This window comes from Arvicola amphibius, chromosome 18, assembly GCF_903992535.2.
Source record: "Arvicola amphibius chromosome 18, mArvAmp1.2, whole genome shotgun sequence".
Classification (NCBI taxonomy): Eukaryota; Metazoa; Chordata; class Mammalia; order Rodentia; family Cricetidae; genus Arvicola; species Arvicola amphibius.
Genome location: NC_052064.1, coordinates 9,028,014 through 9,051,481, shown reverse-complemented (window position 1 = coordinate 9,051,481; position 23,468 = coordinate 9,028,014). Strand labels below are relative to the sequence as shown.

The following is a 23,468-nucleotide window of genomic DNA, read 5'->3' as shown; positions in this document are numbered from 1 at the left end:
TTTAGGAGAAAACTTACAGATCACTCTCCTAGACAACAGCCCTCTGTGCAGTCAGAAGCAGACCAGGCCGGAGTGGACTAGGCAGGCACCTTTACTGCTGCTTTTACAGTATAAGAGACCACGCCCAAGTGGGCTGGTATCTTAAAGGCTATTGGCTGAAGGAGCAGAAGGTGCTCCAACAGCACACACCTTTAATCCCAGCACTTGGGAGGCAGAGCAGATAGATCTCTGTAAGTTTGAGGCCAGCCTGGTCTACAGAATGAGTTCCAGAACAGTCAGAGCTGTTACAAAGAGAAACCCTCTCTTGAAAACTCAAAATAAATAAAGACAGACAGAAAGATAAAAGACATTTTAGTCTAGAGGTTTACTTCTGGCACAATGCCTGCCTGTTGTAAGTGAATCCCTGGATTCAGTCCTGATTAGTCCTTACCACTAAAAGAAAAGAGAGAGAGAGAGAGAGAGAGAGAGAGAGAGAGAGAGAGAGAGACAGAGAGAAAGGGAGGGAGAGAGAAAGATAAAGAGAAAAAGGCAAACACTTTGCTAGAAAAATATCTGTGTAAAAATCTATAATCTGAACAGCTTTTCACAACTATAAACAGTGTTTACCTCTTGACTCTTATAAGAAACATCTTTAAGTTGTCTTCTAGAAAAAGGCAAAATAAAGATGTGCTTAAACAATGACCCTAAACGCAATGGAAACATTCCCAAATTGTTCAGCACATACACACACCAACTACCTAGCCAGCACTTTTTCTGATATAGCTGTCCATACAGGAGCTACAGAGATAACACGAAGGAGGAGCATGGCAGAAGCTGCACAATGGGAGACTGGAGAGCGCATGGCCCTTCCCAGTTAAACTGCCGCCACTGGGTACTGCAAATTGATGCCACCCAAAGACACCGGCTCCAATGGAGCTCGAGTTTCTGATGTTTGAACACATGTAGACATCTGGACTCAGGTAATATTTTCTGATTATTTCTGGAATAAGGCTTCCATTTATTTTTTAATACCACCAAATAAACAATCTCCATAGGCAAATCCATGACCTGGAGTCCACAGTACATGCTTTGTGAATTCGTTCAGCCGCAGAGGCAGGTCTTTCTACTAATTGCTTACCTCTTTAATTGGAGAGAATCTAGGATGGTGTGGGATATCAACTGAAGTAGAATTCATCTCAAAATTACAAAAGGTTTGGCCACTTGTTGGAAAGCGCATTTCTAAGCACACTGGTATAAAAGTTGATATGTCTGCACGCACTGGCTGGTCCAAGAAGAGATGAGTCTGAAGGAGCTGGGGTAAAGGCAGCACAACTTTTACAGTCAGTGTCCAGACTCCAGAGCAATGAAATAATCCACATGCTGAAACTTGAGGACTTTGTTGCCCCAACTCATCCAGCCTGGCTGTAAATTCCGAGCAAACATTTCCAAACACTGCTCGCCTGGCTTGATATAGTCTTTCAGTACTTCTGTACAAAAAGAAAAGAAAAAATCAGCAGTAAGGAAGAAATCAGTTTACTCTTTAAAAGCAGAGAAGAATAGAAGAGGCAGATATTTCAGCTTTTAAGACGGACAGCAAATTAGAGTCGAGCATGGCATGGTCGGACCTGCCATGCAAAGGGAGAAGCACCTGCAGGCTTGGAAGCAGCACCGCTGTGACCGCACTAGTTCTGATTCCCTGCTCTGTGTGTTCACGTCCACACACGTCTTTCCAGTTTTCCAATAATGCTCACACCTCTCCTGAGAACTAATTTACTTTATTGTTTAATAAGTACAATCCATGAATTCAAAAAACTGTAGAAGCAATATAAAGACAACCTGCTTGAAACTGAAGATGAACTATAAGTCTAGTTTTAGTATATACTTTAGTGAAATAATTAAGAAAAGAGTTGTGTACAGACAGAAGTATTTAACCATTGTAACTACGCCTCATGGCTGGAACTTGCATGTGCTAAGATTACTCCCACACTATAGTTCTTTGCCTAAATTTCACCATGCTATTTCCAGTTAAGGAGCCCTTATTTATATATGCATGACTGCAACACTGAAAATCACCTTTTTTGGAGAGAAGACCCTTCATTTAGATTAGTTAAGTAACTGTGGTCTGCACGGCCTGAGAGAAAGGAAAACCACAGCACCTTGTTTTTAAAAAGCACTCATTCCCTTCAAGGACAGAAGAATCATTCTAACCCTGATCAGGTTCTGGTTGCTCTATTAACCACATAACAGGAATGGGTATAAAAGTAGTTCCAAGAAGAAAGTACTTTAGTAAGCAGAACACAGTTCCACAGTTGCTATGTTAGGTTGGCCTTAGAAGAACGACAAAGGTTCTTCAGGATTTTTTGGTTTTCCTTGGAAATAAGGATCCAGCCCAGGGCCTGTACATGCTAGGCAGGAACTCCATTTCTGAGCTACACCTCCATCCTCAGAATTCCCTGGGAATAACTGAAGGTTTAAGAGATAACAATTGTAAAGTTAGAAACACAATACAGCAGGGTGGATCTGGGAGGAGCTGGGGGAGAGGAAGTGAAAATGGTCAAAATATATCGTATGAAACTCTCAAATAAAAAAGCTATTACATTATTATCAAAAATATTTTGAGTTTCAGATTTTTCTTTGTCCAAGAGTAATATTCTTACTTGCCAAAAATCAAAGAGAAATTAAAGCTGTTATTGCCTGCAATTGACTAACTCAAATTTAGGCTTTGGTAACTTTCTAGATGTTGACATAAAAGACTCTATTCATTTCAAAAGTATGGAACTAAACACAGGGCAACTCAAAAGAGAAAACTTTCCCTGAGACCTCACCGAGAAAACCCTAACTCCCCTTCTGTTTTCTAGAAGTTGGCATGGGCCAAGCTGTAGTGCTAAGATTGTGCTAACCACCCCTCCGTCTGTTTTCTAGAAGTTAACATAAGCTAAGGTACAGTGGTTTTACTTAGGTTCTGCAGTCTTTCGGGAAAGATATTCTCTTGATGACGGGGCCAGAGAGACAGCTCAGCCATTAGCAGCCCTGGCTGCAGCTGTGAGAATGAGAGGGTCTCTGTTGCCCGTTCCTGGGACTCTTTTCCTCCTGCTGGGTTTTATGTCCAACTTCGATGCGAGAATTTTTGCTTATTAGCATTGCTGTATTGTATTTTGTCATGTTTTGTTGTTATCTGCAGGAGGTCTATTCTTTTCTGATGAGAGATTGAGGAGTAGATCTGGAGGGGAGGGGAGACGAAGTGAGAACTGGAAGGAGTTGAGGGAGGGGAAATTATGATTGAGCTGTATTGTATGAGAAGGGAATCTATTTTCAATAAAAGGGGGAAACACTTGCTGCTCTTACAGAGGAGCAGGATTTGATTCCCAGCACCCACATGTGGTCCAGAAGCATCCGTAACTCTAGTTCCAGGGGATCCAATGTTCTTTTCTGGCCTCTGCAGGCATCTGGGATGCATATGGTGTACAGACAAACATGAAAACCAAACACCCACACATGTAAAATAATTTTTTGTAATTTAAAAGGTATATCTTGAGGTTTTGGAGCAAGAGAAAACAGTTCATGTTTTGAGTATACATAAAGCAGTTTCATAAGATTCACAGGAAACGTTCTAAGTGTATGTAGATACCACATATCGTGCCAACCCCCAGAGTTAGGACTTCACTGTAAAATTTACCACAGGAATCCTTAAGTTACTTTCTGAAGGTTTTGACTTGTACTTCTCTATAGCTCAGATGCATGCACTAACCTAATATGAACTCAAAACAAGGCACCACATATATTTCATGTATATGACTGTGCAAAAGGCTTGGAAGTTAACTATATTGAGTCCTTCAGATTTTCCCAACAAGTACAACTTTGAATTGACATGTTTTCAATTTTGAATGTGTTTGTGCTGCTCTCTACTGGCAGTACGCAGAACTGCACTTTATAGACTATTCAGGGCAAGACTGATTTTAATCCACAGACTTTAAATCTTTTCTCTTCAGAATAATCTTTGCATGTATTTTTATTCTATTGAAAAGAAATGGCAAATAAATTAAAATTATTTCAGAATGAAAGGCTTGGGGTATTATATTTTTTTGTAAATTTTTCATAACAAACTATAAGCCCTAAAACAAAAGACTTATAAATTAAGCTTTGGTACCTACCAAATGGTAAACAAAATTCAAGTATATAATTAAAGTACAACTGGTATTAAATATTTTTTTTCAAGAAACAATAAAGTTCACTTTCATTTAGGTCACAAACTAATACATTAGCATTTATAGAGTCTCAGGTATGAGATTTCAGAGTATCCTTCTAAGCCAAAGAATAGTCAAACACATCTGAGTATTTCTCAAATTAAAGGTACCATAAGGACTCCTTTGCAAAGTTATTTGAGGCAACAGAAATCCGGAGTTCACTCTCTTCTGTTGGTTGTGTGTCTGTGTGTGTGTATCTGTGTTTTCAGGTGTGGTATAAGCACTGAGCATCTGAGTTCCAGAGTGCACTTGCCAAGGTCAGAGTAGATGTCCTCCTTCATGGCTCCCAGCCTTACTCCTTGGGGCAGGTTCTCATTGAACTGGAAGCACAACCTCTAGACTGGCTGGCCAGTGAGCTCTCTTGTGAAGCGCCCGTCTCTGCCCCAATGATGGAGCTTTAGGCACACGAACACAGCCATGCCCGGCTTTTTACATGAATGCTGAGGACTTGAACTCATTCTTGCTGAGCGAGCACTCTTACCCACTGAGCCATAGCCCCAACTTTCTCATGTTCTCATTTCCAGGCTCACAAACCACATTCTGCAAAAGTAAAACTGATAATCGGCCCATAGATTTTGAGTAGTAATGATCAAAATAGTAAAATATCTTCCTGAAGAAATTTTCAAAACATAAACTTGGAATATCAAAGTCAGGCTCTAAGAACTTCCATGAGCAAGACTTTAAACTCTCACTTGAATAAAAACCACGAGCATTTATCGCCTTTTAAACGCACCGTAAACAATGCGATCACCCACACCGCTCTGCGTGTTACACACCGTGAACAATGCGATCACCCCACACCGCTCTGCGTGTTCCACATCATTACTCCCTCTGGGAATGAGGGTGGCAAGGAAAAGACCGAGGGAACCTGCCAGAACTGCAGAGCCAGGACTCACACTCACGTGAGCCAATGCCCATGGCTAACACTGTCCTTGCTGCTGGTTACACTGAAGGAGGAGCACCACGCTCAGCACTCCAGCTTGAGGGAACAGCAGCCTCAGCAGCTTCCTTCCCCTGTTGCAATGGTAGCCTGCCTTCTGGAGATATAAAATCACCATGTTCAGGGGATCCTAGACATCTCTTCTATTATGCTGGGTCTGAATCCTAAACCTGAGGGCAAACAAGGCCACTCACTGAACTACATCCTCTGAACCCCAACAGCCTTCATCGGCCCAGGATACTACGGAGGGACAAGGACAGTAAAGAAACCCTGAGAGATGATGCTGAAGGACAGCTGAGGTAATACACACTAACATGTCCTCTATTTCATACGTTCTACGAGAAGTTTTCTACACGCTTCAGAATATAAACATCCAACTCACAAACCTACAGACCATTCCAATACGAAATTCAATCCCTCTGGGAATATTTTCCGAGTCCTCACAGCCGGGTCTCACAGACACGCACCAGCAAGGGGCGGCTTGTGTGAATGAAGAAGGCTGGGCACACTGACAATCAGTTTCCCATCTGGAACCGGGGGCACGTTCACATCCGGGCTCCTCAGTGAAACAGAACACGGTGACAAGCTATTACTTAAAGATCATTTTTAATTATGTGCTACAGTTGCATCATTTTTCCTCTTTTCAATAGTAATTAATTCTATTAATAAATGAATTTAAGGATAGAATCAATGAGGAAAATCAATTTAAAGATTCAAACATCTTTAGAATGTCATTTTTCATATTAACTACTATGGATAAAACACAAGTTAATAGAAATTTGTATTATATAACTTATACTTTTCATCTCTAGGCCACTTTTAAGATTTCAAAAGTATAAAAATTAAGAAAGTCAGTGATCACTGTATTAACTTTAAAAGTCTGTATTCATATAATTTTGAAAAATCACTTGGCTTACCTTAACACTTTAAGGCCGTTTTTTCTCGAAATCTCCCCAGTACAAGACACTCATTAGGTTTTTGTGTGGAGAATCCAATGGGAACACGAACTCCCCTGAACGGGTGATCTGAAAGGAAGGAACCAAGGAATGCCGATTGTTTTTCCTGTCATTATACACTTTCCAGCAAAATAGGAGAAGTTATTAAACTTCCTGTGCAGACCAATAAAAAATTTAGTATGAGCCACGAGTATGAGTCATATATATAATTTTAAATTCTCTAATATTAACATCGGAAAGAAGTAAAAAAAGAATGCAAGGTAATTAATTTTAATTGCATTCAATCTAGCATGTCTGAAACAGTAGTTCCACACGCAACCAATTGTAAAGGTATCATAAGATATGACATTTTTTCCTCCGCTGTGGACATTTACCACTCCACAGTACCTCTCCACTTAGAGGGCACAAGTAAGCGCTAGAGAGCTGCATGGCACAGGAGCTACCACACTGGACATGCGCAGTGTCCACAGCACAGTGGACAATGTAGCTATAAGGAATATTGAAAAACTCACATACCATGGGTATTTTTTTTTTTTTTTTTTTTTTTTTTTTTTTTTTTTTTTTTTTTTGGTTTTTCGAGACAGGGTTTCCCTGTAGTTTCTAGAGCCTGTCCTGGAACTAGCTCTTGTAGAGCAGGCTGGCCTCGATCTCAGAGATCTGTCTGCCTCTGCCTCCCGAGTGCTGGGATTAAAGGCGTGCACCACCACTGCCCGGCCCTACCATGGGTATTTTAAATATATTGTACTATCATCTCACAGAAACAGTCTCTACTTTTTATGATCATTTGTTCCTGGAAACAAGGCCATTGTGAATTCAGTCATTAATTCACTCAAGTAACATTCACTGATTACTACACATGACTAAGTAGTTAAAATAAAGCCTTCTATACTCAAGATGGCAGAACGTCAGAGCCACAGTTTAGTAGGGAAGAAAGTGGGGCAGGTGATGATGAAGAACAGACCTGGTACTGAGACTGGCTCTGGGCACTATAAATTCCAGGCTGGCAACTTACTATCTCCAAAATAAAATAAAACAGACTGAGAGCAAAGAAGGGAGCTCAACATGGTTCAACGTCATCCTCAGCTACATAGCAAATTCAAGGCTGTATAAATTACAGGAAATCCTGTCTCAAGGGGAAAACAAACAAACCAACAAAAAGAAGGAGAAAAAAAGGTTTCCAAATCTCCGCATAACTCTCCAGTAGTCCTGTTGGTCTCTGCTCTCAGCCCCACACACAGAGGGAAGAATGGGGCTCGCAAAGGCAATGGAGCTGTTGATGAATGGAGAAGACAATGGAGGTAAGACAGTCCCCGAATTCTTGCTAATTCATTAAACTACAGATATCACATGGGTGCACACATACATGCGTGCACGCACACACGTGCATTCAATGCACACCAAATTTTTTTTAATAAACTAGAGCTTTTTATAACTTCATTCTGATCTCTCCTTGATTTCCCAAAACCAGCCACTTGGGGCCCTACTTCAAAGACACAGGATAAAGAAACAAACATCTTGAGAATAGGAAGATTCGTCCAGGCACAAAGCATAGAAAGCTCTCATCAGATTCTGATGAAGACACCAGGGATGCGGACACAGTGAGGACAGTCAGTGTCTTCCCGTGAGCAGTATGTGACGCTGTGTTAACAAATGAGCTAATTTCTGAACTCACTTTTACCCAGAACCATTCCGCAATGACTTCCACAGACCACTAAGGATAAAGTTCCTCCTTCACAAAACACAGGTGCTTCTACCTGTTGGTCACCCAAGTAACAACAAGACAGTCAGCAGCAGCCAGCTTAGGAACAGGCATGCGCTTTATCTGCTGCGGTGATAAACAACTGTACCTAAAAATGAGCAGGAAACACATGAGAAAATTAACTTCAAGAAAGAAAGAAAAGCAGAGAAAAGAGCTGCAGGGCGCCAACCCCACTAATACAAAGTTCCAGGGGCCACTCGCATGTGGCAACTATAGAGTCTCACTGACACCTGGTGGACCCAATGGCACTTACACATAAGCTGATTTTTCCATTTTACTGGTTTTAAATTGCCAGGCTGTTTGTGTTTGTTTTTTAAATTACTTTCAAATGACTTACATTTTGGTAATTTTCCCACATGTAATATGCTTTTCCTCCCATTCAGACTTACACAAATATTGTCTGGATTCCATCATGATGAGTTTCACAGGAGCCCCATCAGAGACAGCCTTGCAACTGGTGACCCGAATGGTGACATCTCTTGGTACAAAGAAGCACTGGTTTTGAGCCCAGTGATATAGAAGCCAGCTGACTTCAGTGAGGGGCGGTACCCACAGTAAGCCTCAGTCTCGCACACTGCTGACCCCTAGATCTCCAATCACCTTGCCCGACCTCACCCTCCCATTGCAGCTTCAAGCCTGCCTACCACCCTGCTCCTGTCGTCCCATTTTCTCTCCCTCCGCATGCTCTCATTTTAAAGGCCCACTGTCTTATACCTCCTGACCATTAACAGTACAAAGTCAATTTGTTTTGACAGAACATTACTTGTTTTACAAATATCCAAAGAAATGCAAGTCTTTCCCCAGCATTCAACATACAACTGGAGATGATACATCGGTATTCGGGTGTCCCTATCATTGCTTCTAGACTCCTTCAACTCCTGCAAAACCTCCCTTCTCTTTAAGCGTCACCCGGTCGCACTAGCCCCAAACCTTCCTCAATGAACACATTTTGTCCTCACTCTCGATATTCAGTGTGCTGAAGCTCTGAGATCCCTCTGTCTCAACAAGGAAAGTCTTGACACTATCCTGGGCAACTACAAAGCAAAAGCCATGTAATGTGTACACAAATGTTAATTCCCCTATTCAAATAATATATGCACTCACCCTCCAGTAACCCATTCCAATGATATAACTAGGTTTTGTCACTGTGCACACATGTGGATGTATGCGTGCACATATACATACACACAAGACGGATGGATCTAGGGCCCTGTGCATGCAAAGCACACACTCCATCACTGAAGCATGACCACACGCACACACAGCCAATGCCACAATGCAGCTCAACTTCTTCATACACATAAATGAGGTGAAGAAACACACGGGGCAAAAGAATTAGACCACTGAAGGGCTCAGTCTATTCTCAGGTTCTCAAATCGGTCATGGATTCTTTCATTTACCCATGGTTACCACTTCTCAGGTCCCTTGTCCAGTATTTCCCTTGGCATATGAAGTTATCTCATACTTCAGTTAAATAAACCACCCAGCCTCTTCTGCTACCACACTACCTCCTCCCTCCTTTATACACTTTATTTATCTACTTCAACACACCTTCTCTTTGGGGAACACACCTTTAATCCAAGCACTTGGGAGGCAGGTAGATCTCAAAGTTCGATGCTAGCCTGGTCTACAGAGTGAGTTCCAGGAAAGCTAGGGCTACATAGAGAAATCCTGTCTCCAAAAACCAAACCAAACCAAAACAAAGAAGCAAATAAATAAATAAAACCATTTTATTTTTGAAACCACATAATGAGATTATTTTAAATTGAGTTTATATTGACATTTTCTTAATTTCTAATATAATTAATACTGACAGACTTAGACAGTAAAACCAAAGCTCTTTGAAGTTATTCTTAACCTTCGGAGAGTAAAAGACTCAAATGTTGAACTAGAGATGGCTCCACTTTCACCATCTGATTCTATAGTTTCTGAGAACTAGGTACAGAACATGGTAGTATGCAGCTGAGACCCATACTTGGAGGCACTTACATTTGAAGGGTATAAAGGTCTGGTTTATTGAGGTCCTGGGATCTTAATTCACGTATGAAGAGGCGGCCAGCACCATGGGTGGATATGAAACTGCCCTTCATGCCCAGAACCTAATTCATGATTTCAATATCAGAAAAATGTTCCAGATGCAAGTGGTTCATTAAGCAGCAATTATCACTTTTTTCTGAAATAGAAGAGTAACTAAGTTTGTTCCTTTTCTATAGTATTTTCCGTGAGCTGTATTTGTTTTTTATGTATACTTAAGTCCTCACTACAGATAACACCTATGCAACTTCAAGAATTCAATACACTCAAACAAGGCAACGCAAAAATGAGCATATATGATTCCCGCATCACAAGGCAATCCATGATTGCAAAATTTCAATGCATTATCCCTGAGTACATCACTGCTATCTCTTATGTCTATTTCAATGGTAACTCACAGGCTGCTTGACGAGAAATCTCAGGCTCCTTAACTCTCCTCAAAATATTTCGTTTGGCTTCAAAAACAGGAATCATTCTGTTTTCCTAATGCCTACTTTTCTTGCTTTATGTTTAACCCCATAGTTTAATACCCATCATTGTCTTTCTGGTTCTAATCTCATTTCAGTAAAGATAAGCAATCCTGTCCACAACATAATGTAGAGGCTGCTTCCATTCTCAAAACATTTTAGTATCATAAGCATGCCTATGTCAGACCCTGTCTTTGTCTCTGCAGGGCTAGACGCTAGCCACTCAGCCTTTTTAGTACCTGCCCTGGCTTCCTTCGAGGGAGAGACGGAACTCGCTGATAATAATAATAATAATAACAACAACAACAACAACAACAACAATAATAATATAAGCAGCGAAGAGAAGTCATGCCATGCGATAAGCCTCACTTAGGAGGTTTATTGGAAGATGAGAGAGAAGGGGCTGAGGGGGCTGAGGAGGCAGAGAGGGGGCAGACTAGTCCCTGGGGTCAAGAGTGCTGGAGAGAGAGAGAGAGAGAGAGAGAGAGAGAGAGAGAGAGAGAGAGAGAGAGAGAGAGAGAGAGAGAGAGAGAGAGAGAGAGAGAGAGAGAGAGAGAGAGAGAGAGCACGCGAGAGAGAAGTAGAGACAGGAGTAGGCGAGTAGGCAGAGGTTGGTGGGTAGGCCCACCTGTTACAAGAAACCATAGCAAATGTGCGCAGAAGTGGCTACAGGTGAGGTGCTCTTAGTGGCTACAGGTGAGGACGTATCCTGTCAGGACCCTAAGGGCAGGCAGGCCAATGCAGACGCCCAAATACTAACACCAAATACTAACGCCTACTTTATTGTTTGTTTGAGCTGGGCCCTTTAGCACGATAGGCTGTGCACTGAGCCACATCCCTCCTTGTTCGGCTCCACTTTGATTTTATTCTCAAGACTTCAGTTTCCCAGACTTCTCCTTACACGGCTTTTCAGATGCTGCATTACCACGAGAACGCAGCGTTCCAACCTGCTCCTCCCTGGCAGTCCGCCCACCCCGCCCCACACCTCGGCCAGCAATCAGCATCCTCTTTTCCCTCTCCAGGCGCTGCCCGCACAAACTTACTGATCCCTGAACGCAGAGCCTGGCAGACGCCACCCCAGGTCTCTGATGCCGCAGAGTCTCTTAGCAGGAACGGAGTTAACCCCATGTCAGCAGTTACCTTTCTCTCCTCTTCTTGACGAGATCTGTGCTTCTTGACGAGACCCAGCGCCCAACTTCCTGCAAACAGCACAACTGCATACAAAAACACCCGACAACGCCAACCAAGAGTCATTTTGATTTTAAAATCCCCGCCTGCGTGACGTCAGAACGCCTGCGGCGAGTACGCACTTCCTCCGCGTCAGTCGCTTTGGTCGGAAGTGTGCATGTCGGTCGCTCGGCGGCGCACCAGGATCCCTGGCTTTTAGTAGCCGGTGTCTTCGTCAGGAGAGGAGTCTGGCTCTATCTTCGAAACTGGGACCTAGGACGAAAACGACGTCGGAACGGAGCGGCCCGATCTCTCCTGGAGTCTCAATTCCGTACAGCAACATGGCTGCGCCCATGGACTAGGGAAGCGAGGGTTTTCCTTGACTCTGTAAGGATGTCTCTCAGGACCAGGTTTAGATGAGTGCTGTTTCCAAGGCGAGAGTCTGGGAGGCAGCGTGTCCTTTCTGACGGTAGAAGATGCTGTTGAATGTGGTGGAGCTCTACTGACCCTCTGGTAGATCAGGAAGAGTCAGAAGGATAAGTAGCTGCAGAGTGCTCCAAGTGCTGTGGATTCTCCTCTCCCAGAGAGGAAGTACAAGCAGGCATTGCCAGTTCCCAGACAGTGGTGGGAAGGCCTAGGGCAAAAGCTTAGATTTCTGAATCTTGGAGCTGTTGTGCCTCTAGCTAGAATTGTAGTTTTGTCCCTAGCAGCCCTTTTGAGTTTCAATCTTTCCTAGCCATCACTGTGTCTCCTCAGCTCACGTCACGGCGGAGGGGGAAACCAAAATCACAGGTATCGCCTGAATCCCCATCACGAGTGTCAACAGATGTGTTACCCGCTGTTATGTTTCAGACACTGTCAGCAGCAGTTCATGCGGATTATCTCATTTAGTTCTCCAAACTAATGACAGTAGGACAAAAAAAGGACTTTGGTTGGGCATTGTAGCGAACGCCTTTAAGCACTTGGGAGGCAGAGGAAGGGGGAATCTCTGATTTCCAGGCCAGCCTGGTTTACATAGTGAGTTCCGGGACAGCCAGAGCAACATAATAAGACACTATCCCCAAAGAACCCAGCCAAACAAAAAGATAACTTTTGAAGCTCAGTGAAATCAAGTAACTTAACCTGAAGTGGTTCACGCCGGAGGCAGAGACGGGCAGATCCCTGTGTGTCTCTTGAAAATAAGGTCAGCTTGTTCTACATGGTGAATCCCAGGCCAACCGGGGATTCACCATGTAAGACCCCGTCTTTAAAAACTGACAAGCAAAAACTAGTTCACGGTCAATTTCATAAGAAATTTGATTATAAACTCTACTATTATTAGCTGTGCCGTTCACTTATTTCTTCTTCAGTACCCTCTTAAAGTTTCCACTATATTATAATTAAATAAGCTATATCCAGAAATGTAAAGTGTATTTTAAATGAAGATAAAGTAGTTCTGATGAACCTAGTCACTGGAGTGTGGCTCAAACACACTCCTTATAGACCTTTAATCCTGAAGGTCTGACCTAACAAGCTAGCTAGTTTTGCTCTAGACTTAATTGTGAAGTTCTGTCTTAGCAGACTAGTTAGGTGTGCCCTTCTGATGTACTGTTCATATTGCACTTTGTTTAGCTGGAGCAGTCTTTTAGAGGTAATAACTATTCTTTGACTCGACGGGAAATTCACCTTTTAAGGATTTAGTGACTTGAATACTTGGATGATGTGTACTAGTGCTTCAATCCAAGGACCAAAACAGGACCATGGAGGGCAATGGAAGAAAGGAGGGTCACATTGGTAATCCAGATGGGTCACTCTAATAGCATCTTTGGCCAAGTTGGCTGAAAAATTCTAATGACCAACTCTAAAATTAAATGACATTTAAAGTATTGCATTTTTTCTTAGAGATGCTATGTACATGTGCACCTTGTATGTTTGCATATCAAACCTACTTGTGTGTATGAAGTGCACCATTATTGAAATATAAGATGTTAAGAACCTGATTTTAAAAGTTTTTTTCTTTTCTTTTTATAGCACTGGCTTTCAAACACGTAGCCACAAACTCAGCCTTACAGAAAATATTAGAAGGAAAACAAGGAAACCAACAACACCCATAATAACAGAGGCATCTGTCAACCCTCCACCAGCACAACTCAAAGAAGGGAAACACACAAACACTACCAGCAAAAAAAAAAAAAAAAAAAAAAAAAACTGGAGTTAACAATCACTGGTCATTAATATCATTTAATATCAATGGACTCAATTCACCCATAAAAAGGCACAGGTTAAGAGAATGGATACGAGACAAACAGGATCCAACATTCTGCTGTTTACAAGAAACACACCTCAACCTCAAAGAGAGACACTACCTCAGAGTAAAGGGTTGGGAAAAGGCTTTCCAATCAAATAGACCTAAGAAAAAAGTGGGTGTGGCTATACTAATAGCTACAAAATTGATTTCAAACTAAAATCAGTCATAAGAGATGGAGAAGGACTTTATACTCAAAACAGGAACAATTCATCAGGAGGAAGTCTCAATCCTGAATATCTATGCCTCAATATAAAAGCACCCACATATGTAAAAGAAACATTACTAGAACTTAAAGCATACACTAAACCCCACACTGTAATAGTAGGAGATTTCAACACTCCTCTCTCACCAATGGACAGGTCAACCAGACAGAAACTTAACAGAGAAATAAGAGAACTAACAGATGTAATGAACCAAATGGACTTAACAGACATCTATAGAACATTCCATCCAAACAGAAAAGAAACAGAAAAGATGCTTCTCAGCATCTCATGGAACTTTCTCAAAAATTGATCATATAATCGGTAACAAAGCAAACATCCACAGATACAAAAAAACTGTAGTAACCACCTGTGTACTATCGGATCACCATGGAATAAAGTTAGAATTCAATAACAGTTCTACCCCTAGAAAACCTACAAACTCATGGGACGTGAACAGTCAACTACTGAACCACCCCTGGGTCAAGGAAGAAATAAAGAAAATAAAGTCAAAGTGAATTCAACGAAAATAAAGACACAACATAGCCAAACCTTTGGGACACTATGTAAGCAATGCTAAGAGGAAAGTTCATAGCACTAAGAGCCCACATAAAGAAAACAGAGAAAGCTCACATTAGAGACTTAACAGCACACTTGAAAGCTCTAGGAAAAAAAAAAAAGAAGCAGACTCACCTCAGAGGAGTAGAAGACTGGAAATAAACTGAGGGCTGAAATCAACAAAATAGAAACACAGAAAACAATCCAAAGAATCAATGAAACATAAAGCTGGTTCTTGGAGAAAATCAACAAGATTGACAAACCCCTATCCAAACTAATCTTTAATGTCTTAAAGGTTTTGTTTTGGTTTGGTTTTTCGAGACAGGGTTTCTCAGTCGCTATGGAGCCAGTTCTGGAACTAACTCGTGTAGACCAGGCTGGCCTCAAACTCACATAGATCCGCCTGCCTCTGCCTCCCAAGTGCTGGGATTAAAGGCGTGCGCCATCTCCGCCTGTCAGTGTCTTAAAATTTTTATCGCACACGTCTTTCACTTGCTTCGTTAGTTGTCCCAGGATACTTCATGTTATTTGAGGCTATTATGGAAGATGTTGCTTCCCTGCTCAGTCCATTTGTCATTTGTATAAAGAAAGGCTATTGATTTTTGTCAGCTAATTTCGTATCTAGCTACTTTGGAGTTTCCCAGAAAAAAATTTTAGTTCCAGTTATGTGTACTATTATATCATCTGTAAATAAAGATACTTTGACTTCTTCCTTTCCAATTTTATCCCCTTGTTAGTTGCCTTACTGCTCTAGGTAGAACTTCAAGTACTATAGTGAATGGTTATAGAGTGGACAACCTTGTCTTTTTACTGAGTTTAGTGGAATTGCTTTGAGTTTCTCTTCATTTAAGTTGATGTTGGCTATGGGCTTGCTGTAAACGACCCTTTTTAGGTTGAGGTATATCTCCTTAATCTCTCCAGAACTTTTTTCATGAAGAGTGTTGGATTTTGTCAAAGGTCTTTTCTGTATCTAATGAGATGATCATGTAGTTTTGTCTTTCGGGTTGTTTATTTGATAGATACATTTACTGATTTTTTTGTTTTGTTTTATTGAGATGGGGTTTCTCTGTAACTTTGGAGTCTGTCCTGGAGCTAGCTGTTATAGACCAGGCTGGCCTCAAACTCACAGAGATCCGCCTGCCTCTGCCTTCCAAATGATGGGACTAAAGGCGTGCGCCACCACCACTTGGCTCATTTACTGATTTTCATATGTTGAGCCATCCTGCATCTCTGGGATGAAGCCTACTTGGTCATGGTGAAAAATCTTTTAAATTTGTTTTTGAATTCATTTTGCAAACATTTTTATGCAAGAATTTTTGCACCTACATTCATAAGGAAAATTGGTCTGTAATCCTCTTTCTTGTTGTATCTTTGTGTGGTTTAGGTATCAGGGTAACTGTGTCCTCATAAAACAAATTGGGTGCTTTCCTTATGTTTTTATTTTGTGAAATAATTTGAGGAATAGTGACATTAACTTTTCTTTGAAAGTTTGGTAGATTTTTATGTTAAAACAAACAAAAAAGACCCTGGGCTTTCTTTTTGACTGATAGGCTTTTAATGACTGCTTCTATTTTACTAGGGGTTATAGGTCTATTTAAATTGCTTATCTGATTTTGGTATAACTTTGGTAAGTGGTATAGAGAAAATTACCAATTTCTTTTAGATTTTCCAATTTGATGGACTACAGGTTTCTAAAGCATGTCCTTACTCTCTGGATTCTCTCAGTGTTTGTTGTTATGTCCCTCTTTTCATTTCTAATTTTGTTAATTTCGATATTCTCTTTCCACCTTTTAGTTAATTTAGATAACCTTATCTCACATCTTGATTAACCCATTTCTATTAATCTGTGTAGCACCACGAAGTGGTGGCTTATCGGGAAGATTCTAACCACTATCCATCTTGGGTAGGAGAAGCATGGTGTCTGCCTCACTGCCTTTACCCAGCATCCTGTTCTGTTTACTCCGCCTACCTAATTTTCTGTTCTATCAAAGGGCCAAGGCAGTTTCTTTATTTAACCAGTGAAATCAAGACAAAACAGAAGACTCTCCTACATCAGATAGCTAACGTTATAAAACTCCTATGGACACATTAGTGTCATGCGTGAATTTATTCCGATTCACCAGTTCTCCCAGACGGCCTCTGTAGCACACGGATTGTAGATTTTGTCTGTACTGAGATGTGTGGCTACTCACAACCGACTGTAAGAACATTAGTAAGTTTCAGAAATTCTCTGACAGACTGTTGAGTCTGAGGTGATTTTAGAGAATTATGGTTGGTTTTAAAAGTGGGGTTATTTGTGAAGACTGTGCCTTCAAACTCTGTAGTTTGACTAGCTCTGGGAATACATTTCTGTGCTCTTAGACACTTACCTGGTCTAACGTTGCTGTACCTTGTGATGAGTGCATCTTTAATAGTTTGAGGCCCCACCATTTTCCATAGTAGATACATCACTCTACATCTCCACCAAGAATGTGTGTGACATCTCCTCACGTCTTCACCAATACTTGTTATTTGTAATTCAAATTATAACTATGTTACTATGAAGCGGTATCTTATGGTTTTGATCTGCGTTTCTCTAAAGACCAACCATACCTGATGGTTTCACATTCTTATCAGTTCTTCTATGTTCTATATAAAAGCTTCTATGTATATTTTAGGGTTGCATCTTTAAAATTGTTGGTTTGTAAGTGATCTTTATATAATTTGGATACTAGATTCTTATCTAGTATTTTTACATGATTAGCAAATATTTTCTTCTATGTTTTTTTGTTTGCTTTCTTCAGCATTATGGAAAGCATGAAGTTTGATTTGTTTTGTTTGTTTTGTTTTTTGTTTTTGGAGACAGGGAGACAGGGTTTCTCTGAGTAGCCTTGGCTGTCCTGAACTCATTCTGTAGACTAGGCTGGTCTCATACTCACAGAGATCCTCCTGCTTCTGCCTACCAGTGCTGTGATTAAAGGTGTATACCGCCACTGCCCAGCAGTTTGTTAATTTTTAAATGTTGCTTATGCTTTCAGTGTCGTATTTTGAAAGTCTTTTGTCAGGCTAGGCATAGTGGTGCATATTTTTAATCCAAGCACTTGGGAGGCATAAGTAGACTGATATCTATGACTTTGAGGTCAGACTAGTCTAAGAGCAAGTTCCAGGCTAGCCAAGGCTACACAATGAGACCCTGCCTTAGAAAAACCAAGAATTTTTTTATTTTGACATGAAACAAAATCATAAGACACTTCAAGGGAGGTGGTTGGAGAAGGTAATAGAACATATGTGATATGGAAGTTGAACTCTAGGGGTGTTCAAAAGGGAACATTGGGGTGGAGGGTATGAGTAGGGGCAAGGAGATGAGGGAGAAGAATACAGAAGGAGGGTCAAGTAAGACTTAGCATGTGTGAAAGTTGTATAAGAAAGACTGTTTGTATTCTACTTAAAAAGATGTAGGAGAAGTAGGTGCTTTGAATAGTTAGCATTGTAAGGCATAGGATGCATCATTGGAATTTGCTCAGTGATTTCTGTGAGTTTAGAGGTACCAGAAGGAGTGTAACTGTTTCCTCACCTCCAAAAACTCCAGGATAGTTAAGACAGTCGGGAATCTGCAGCTATTGAAAACATGCCACTGCAGGGTTTTGACCTAGTACATTTTCTATCATGACAAAATAGTCTCTGAAAAGCACCCCCATGAGAATGGGAAACCTTGTGTTCTGGGAATGGGATGGTCCAGATGCAGGAGCCAGAAGTGCTTGCCAGCTGAATTCTGTTACCTGTTTATCTTCAGTTCCTTCATCAAGTTTATCTGCCTAAGGTAACTTTGCCAGCATTCTTGACCCCTCTAATGTGATGTTGCTTTCCATCAGAACCGGATGCCTGTGCCTGCCCCTTGGGAGACTCCTTATTTTTGTCTGAGTGAGTAGAGTTGTAGAAGTGTCTTTGGCATTGACAAGGAATGAAGCAAAGGAGAGGACGTAGGGAGACTTAAGTCCATGGCATCCCTAGCCTAATTAGTGATGGGAGGAAGCTGACAACATCCCCAGCAGGAGCAGCTTAAAGAAGGAAAGGGGTTTTGGGCTCATGGTTTTAGAAATCTTGGTCCATCACATTAAAAATGGCTCCCAAGTGCTCGGATTAAACGTGTGTTTTCCAAAGAGAAGGTGTGTTGAAGTAGATAAATAAAGTGAGTGCATGCGGAGGGAGAGAAAATGGGACGACAGGAGCAGGGTGGTAGGCAGGCTTGAAGCTGCAATGGAAGGGTGAGGTTGGGCAAGGTGATTGGAGATCTAGGGGTCAGCAGTGTGCGAGACTGAGGCTTACTGTGGGTACCGCCCCTCACTGAAGTCAGCTGGCTTCTGTATCACTGGGCTCAAAACCAGTGCTTCTTTGTACCAAGAGATGTCACCATTCGGGTCACCAGTTGCAAGGCTCTCTCTGATGGGGCTCCTGTGAAAAACATCATGATGGAATCCAGACAATATTTGTGTAAGTCTGAATGTGAAGAAAAGTATATTACATGTGGGGAAATTACCAAAATGTAAGTCATTTGAAAGTAATTTAAAAAAACAAAAACAGCCTGGCAATTTAAAACCAGTAAAATGGAAAAATCAGCTTATGTGTAAGTGCCATTGGGTCCACCAGGTGTCAGTGTGACTCCATAGTTACCACCCGCAAGTGGCCCCTGGAACTTTGTATTAGTGGGGTTGGCACCTTGCAGCTCTTTTCTCTGCTTTTCTTTCTTTCTTGAAGTTAATTTTCTCATGTGTTTCCTGCTCATTTGTAGGTACAGTTGTTTATCACCGCAGCAGATAAAGCGCATGCCTGTTCCTAAGCTGGCTGCTGCTGTCTTGTTACTTGGGTGACCAACAGGTAGAAGCACCTGTGTTTTGTGAAGGAGGAACTTTATCCTTAGTGGTCTGTGGAAGTCATTGCTGAATGGTACTGGGTAAAAGTGAGTTCAGAAATTAGCTCATTTGTTAACACAGCGTCACATACTGCTCACGGGAAGACACTGACTGTCCTCACTGTGTCCGCATCCCTGGTGTCTTCATCAGAATCTGATGAGAGCTTTTTATGCTTTGTGCCTGGATGAATCTTCCTATTTGCAAGATGTTTGTTTCTTTATCCTCTGTCTTTGAAGTAAGGCACCAAAGTGCTGGTTTTGGGAAATCAAGGAGAGATCAGAATGAAGTTATAAAAAGCTTTAGTTTATTAAAAAAAATTTGGTGTGCATTGAATGCACGTGTGTGCGTGCACGCATGTATGTGTGCACCCATGTGATATCTGTAGTTTCATGAATTAGCAAGAATTCGGGGACTGTCTTACCTCCATTGTCTTCTCCATTCATCAACAGCTCCATTGCCTTTGCGAGCCCCATTCTTCCCTCTGTGTGTGGGGCTGAGAGCAGAGACCAACAGGACTACTGGAGAGTTATGCGGAGATTTGGAAACCTTTTTTTCTCCTTCTTTTTGTTGGTTTGTTTGTTTTCCCCTTGAGACAGGATTTCCTGTAATTTATACAGCCTTGAATTTGCTATGTAGCTGAGGATGACGTTGAACCATGTTGAGCTCCCTTCTTTGCTCTCAGTCTGTTTTATTTTATTTTGGAGATAGTAAGTTGCCAGCCTGGAATTTATAGTGCCCAGAGCCAGTCTCAGTACCAGGTCTGTTCTTCATCATCACCTGCCCCACTTTCTTCCCTACTAAACTGTGGCTCTGACGTTCTGCCATCTTGAGTATAGAAGGCTTTATTTTAACTACTTAGTCATGTGTAGTAATCAGTGAATGTTACTTGAGTGAATTAATGACTGAATTCACAATGGCCTTGTTTCCAGGAACAAATGATCATAAAAAGTAGAGACTGTTTCTGTGAGATGATAGTACAATATATTTAAAATACCCATGGTAGGGCCGGGCAGTGGTGGTGCACGCCTTTAATCCCAGCACTCGGGAGGCAGAGGCAGACAGATCTCTGAGATCGAGGCCAGCCTGCTCTACAAGAGCTAGTTCCAGGACAGGCTCTAGAAACTACAGGGAAACCCTGTCTCGAAAAACCAAAAAAAAAAAAAAAAATACCCATGGTATGTGAGTTTTTCAATATTCCTTATAGCTACATTGTCCACTGTGCTGTGGACACTGCGCATGTCCAGTGTGGTAGCTCCTGTGCCATGCAGCTCTCTAGCGCTTACTTGTGCCCTCTAAGTGGAGAGGTACTGTGGAGTGGTAAATGTCCACAGCGGAGGAAAAAATGTCATATCTTATGATACCTTTACAATTGGTTGCGTGTGGAACTACTGTTTCAGACATGCTAGATTGAATGCAATTAAAATTAATTACCTTGCATTCTTTTTTTACTTCTTTCCGATGTTAATATTAGAGAATTTAAAATTATATATATGACTCATAGTCGTGGCTCATACTAAATTTTTTATTGGTCTGCACAGGAAGTTTAATAACTTCTCCTATTTTGCTGGAAAGTGTATAATGACAGGAAAAACAATCGGCATTCCTTGGTTCCTTCCTTTCAGATCACCCGTTCAGGGGAGTTCGTGTTCCCATTGGATTCTCCACACAAAAACCTAATGAGTGTCTTGTACTGGGGAGATTTCGAGAAAAAACGGCCTTAAAGTGTTAAGGTAAGCCAAGTGATTTTTCAAAATTATATGAATACAGACTTTTAAAGTTAATACAGTGATCACTGACTTTCTTAATTTTTATACTTTTGAAATCTTAAAAGTGGCCTAGAGATGAAAAGTATAAGTTATATAATACAAATTTCTATTAACTTGTGTTTTATCCATAGTAGTTAATATGAAAAATGACATTCTAAAGATGTTTGAATCTTTAAATTGATTTTCCTCATTGATTCTATCCTTAAATTCATTTATTAATAGAATTAATTACTATTGAAAAGAGGAAAAATGATGCAACTGTAGCACATAATTAAAAATGACCCTTTAAGTAATAGCTTGTCACCGTGTTCTGTTTCACTGAGGAGCCCGGATGTGAACGTGCCCCCGGTTCCAGATGGGAAACTGATTGTCAGTGTGCCCAGCCTTCTTCATTCACACAAGCCGCCCCTTGCTGGTGCGTGTCTGTGAGACCCGGCTGTGAGGACTCGGAAAATATTCCCAGAGGGATTGAATTTCGTATTGGAATGGTCTGTAGGTTTGTGAGTTGGATGCTTAATATTCTGAAGTGTGTAGAAAACTTCCCGTAGAACGTATGAAATAGAGCCCATGTTAGTGTGTATTACCTCAGCTGTCCTTCAGCATCATCTCTCAGGGTTTCTTTACTGTCCTTGTCCCTCCAGTAGTATCCTGGGCCAATGAAGGCTGTTGGGGTTCAGAGGATGTAGTTCAGTGAGTGGCCTTGTTTGCCCTCAGGTTTAGGATTCAGACCCAGCATAATAGAAGAGATGTCTAGGATCCCCTGAACATGGTGATTTTATATCTCCAGAAGGCAGGCTACCATTGCAACAGGGGAAGGAAGCTGCTGAGGCTGCTGTTCCCTCAAGCTGGAGTGCTGAGCGTGGTGCTCCTCGCTCAGTGTAACCAGCAGCAAGGACAGTGTTAGCCATGGGCATTGGCTCACGTGAGTGTGAGTCCTGGCTGTGCAGTTCTGGCAGGTTCCCTCGGTCTTTTCCTTGCCACCCTCATTCCCAGAGGGAGTAATGATGTCTAACACCGCAGAGCGGTGTGGGGTGATCGCATTGTTTACGGTGTGTTTAAAAGGCGATAAATGCTCGTGGTTTTTATTCAAGTGAGAGTTTAAAGTCTTGCTCGTGGAAGTTCTTGAGAGCCTGACTTTGATATTTCAAGTTTATGTTTTGAAAATTTCTTCAGGAAGATACTTTACTATTTTGATCATTACTACTCAAAATCTATGGGCTGATTATCAGTTTTACTTTTGCAGAATGTGGTTTGTGAGCCTGGAAATGAGAACATGAGAAAGCTGGGGAGATGGCTCAGTGGGTAAGAGTGCTTGCTCAGCAAGAATGAGTTCAAGTCCTCAGCATTCATGTAAAAAGCTGGGCGTGGCTGTGTTCGTGTGCCTAAAGCTCCATCATTGGGGCAGAGACAGGCGCTTCACAGAGAGCTCACTGGCCAGCCAGTCTAGAGGTTGTGCTTCCAGTTCAATGAGAACCTGCCCCAAGGAGTAAGGCTGGGAGCCATGAAGGAGGACATCTACTCTGACCTTGGCAAGTGCACTCTGGAACTCAGATGCTCAGTGCTTATACCACACCTGAAAACACAGATACACACACAGAGACACACAACCAACAGAAGAGAGTGAACTCCGGATTTCTGTTGCCTCAAATAACTTTGCAAAGGAGTCCTTACGGTACCTTTAATTTGAGAAATACTCAGATGTGTTTGACTATTCTTTGGCTTAGAAGGATACTCTGAAATCTCATACCTGAGACTCTATAAATGCTAATGCATTAGTTTGTGACCTAGATGAAAGTGAACTCTATTGTTTCTTGAAAAAAATTATTTAATACGAGTTGTACTTTAATGAAATCTAATTTGTATACTTGAATTTTGTTTATCATTTGGTATGTACCAAAGCTTAATTTATAAGTCTTTTGTTTGAGGGTTTATAGTTTGTTATAAAAAAATTTACACGGCTGGAGAAATGGCTCAGCGGTTAAGAGCACTGACTGCTCTTCCAGAGGAACCGGTTTCAATTCCCAGCACCCACATGGCAGCTCACAACTGTCAGAAAATCCAGTTTCAGGGGATCTGACACCTTCACACCATTGCAAATAAAAACAGGTAAATAAATCATAAAATTTAAAAAAAATTACAAAAATATCTAATATCCCAAGCCTTTCATTCTGAAATAATTTAAATTTATTTGCCATTTCTTTTCAATAGAATAAAAATACATG

At 41.4% G+C, this 23,468-nt stretch overlaps 2 long non-coding RNA genes across 2 annotated transcripts; one reads left to right on the top strand and one right to left on the bottom strand.

Moving 5' to 3' along the window:
* Positions 1-5,563: 5,563 nt before the first annotated feature.
* Positions 5,564-8,531, bottom strand: LOC119804080. The gene is made up of 3 exons (XR_005283786.1): positions 7,792-8,531; positions 6,081-6,188; positions 5,564-5,722 (listed from the first exon to the last, which is right to left on the bottom strand). It is a non-coding gene; the product is annotated as an uncharacterized LOC119804080 (long non-coding RNA).
* Positions 8,532-19,374: 10,843 nt separating this feature from the next.
* LOC119803984 lies at positions 19,375-22,248 on the top strand. The gene is made up of 3 exons (XR_005283774.1): positions 19,375-19,527; positions 21,103-21,210; positions 21,570-22,248. It is a non-coding gene; the product is annotated as an uncharacterized LOC119803984 (long non-coding RNA).
* Positions 22,249-23,468: the final 1,220 nt, after the last annotated feature.